This window comes from Elephantulus edwardii, unplaced genomic scaffold (assembly GCF_000299155.1).
Source record: "Elephantulus edwardii isolate Elephantulus edwardi_28Jun2011 unplaced genomic scaffold, EleEdw1.0 scaffold00237, whole genome shotgun sequence".
NCBI lineage: Eukaryota > Metazoa > Chordata > Mammalia > Macroscelidea > Macroscelididae > Elephantulus > Elephantulus edwardii.
The window spans coordinates 3,870,237-3,872,354 of NW_006399987.1; the positions used below are offsets into that span (position 1 = coordinate 3,870,237).

Below are 2,118 nucleotides of genomic sequence, written 5' to 3' on the forward strand. Positions count from 1 at the left end.
TTTTTTTAATTTTTATTTTTGTGTGAGTGTACCGTCAAATCAGATCTGACTGGTACAGGAGAAGATTGTCCCTCCTTTTCCTGGCAGAGCATCTGGTGGATTCGAACTGTGTGCCTCTGGGATTGTAGTTGCAGCTCCTTGCCACTAGGCCACCAGAGCTCCCCTATGATAGAAGATATTGTTCTCATTGGGTACCAATGAGTAAGTTCCAACTCACAACCCCTATGTGCAAAAGAATGAAACCCAGTGCCCCTTCCTCCATCCTTACAATCTCTGCTCTGCTTTTAGTAATGTCAATCCATATCCTTGAGGGTCTTCCTCTTTTTTTCATGGGCCCTGTGCTTTTCCAAGCATGAAAGTTCCTTTCTCCAGGAACTGGTAACATGTCCAAAGTATGTAAGATGAAATCTTACCATCCTATTTTCTTAGGAGTATTTTGGCTACACTTCTTCAAAGACATATTAGTGCATTCTTTTGTCAGTCCATGGTTTAGTCAATAGTCTTTGTTGTGGTGTCAGAAGCCTTGACAATTGGCTTTTTCTATCCATTGTGTTAGCCTGTGTTGGGGGCATAGTCTCCAGCTACCTTAATTGTAGACATATGGTCTTGCAAATCATCAACAGCTGTGGGATCAATGTAAGAGAGCACTTTCCACACTGTGAAGGATGGCGGTGTCAAATGGTAAGGAGACTATGGCACCGATGTGAAGAGAATATGGCAAGATGTAACCAGAAGAACCATGGAGATGGAGCCACAGTTAAAGGTTTTGCTTTTTGGATGGTTGAAGGAAAAGGTGACTTGAAACTGCTCTGAGGTAAAGTTTGCTGAATGATTGAGGAGCCCAAAGTTGCATTTGTGCTGCTGACCTGAACCTGGGCTTTCACTAATTGAGGAATTGTGTCTTGTTAATCTGGTTTGGGACTCCTGGTCTAAACCGGGACTTGTATCATATGCTATTCTTGCCTCCCCCACTTCTCAAACTATTTCCCTAATAAACCCTACAACTGTAAGTAAAGTTGGCGAGTGAAGTTGCAATGAATGTTGGATCTAATATTTGGTAGAAATAGGTGCAGGAGCATGGGGGGTGGCATGCCTGATAATGTAGCTATTTGTTTAATACTATGGATATTATTGATGGGGACAGTTCCCGTTTATGAAGCAGATAGAAGTCAGACTTGAAACTATCCATAGAAAACTCAAGCAAGAGCCCCATCTCACACCATACACAAAAACAACTCAAAGTGGATCAAGGACCTAGGAGTAAAAGCAAGGACTAGAAAATTCATCAGAGAAAAGCCTGGAAGAACTCTAGAAGTCCTAATTCACAACATGAACAGCCTCCCAAGCATCCTGTGAAACCTACAACCAGGACAGCATAAAATAGATTAATGGGATCTTGTAAGAATCAAATCCCTAAGCACATTCAAAAACTTTTCCAACAGGATAAAAAGAAAAGCCACAGTCTGGGAAAAATTATTTGGTAATGGCATGTCTCATAAGGGACTTACATCCAGAATTTATAGAATACTCCAACACCTCAACCAGATAAAGGTAAACAACCCAGTTGCAAAATGGGCACAGGATATGAACAGACACTTTACCAAAGAAGACATTCAGATGGTGAACAAGAACATGAAGAAATGTTAAAAATTCCTAGCTCTAAGATGCAAATCAAAACTACTATGAAATATCATCTCACCCCAGTAACAATAGCAAAATTCAACAGACTAGCAAACAACAAATGCTGGTGAGGTTGTGGAGAAATTGGAACCCTTTTTCACTGATGGTGGGAGTGTAAAATGGTGCAACCACTCTAAAAGGCAATATGGCGCTTTCCAAAAAAGTGGAAATAGAAATACCATTTGACTCTTTGGCTGGGATTTGTGGTGACGCCGACATGGGCAAATGTCAAGGTCTTTGTACCACCAGGAAGCTGCACAGCCACTGGCATAACCAGAAGTGGCATGATAAATAGTACCAAAAAAAGCCCATTTAGGCACAGCTTTGAAGGTCAAACCCTTTGGAGGCACATCTAATGCAAAGGGGATTCTGTTGGAAAAAGTGGGTGTTGAGGCCTAGCAGCCAAATTCTACCATTAGAAAGTATGTCAGAAGCACA

The 2,118-nt window shown here is 41.4% G+C and overlaps 1 protein-coding gene across 1 annotated transcript in view; it reads right to left on the reverse strand.

Moving 5' to 3' along the window:
- LOC102865353 (lysosomal alpha-mannosidase-like) overlaps nt 1–2,118 on the reverse strand; it is a 47,944-nt gene that overhangs the window by 34,183 nt on the left and 11,643 nt on the right. The gene's annotated exons all lie outside the window — the stretch shown is intronic.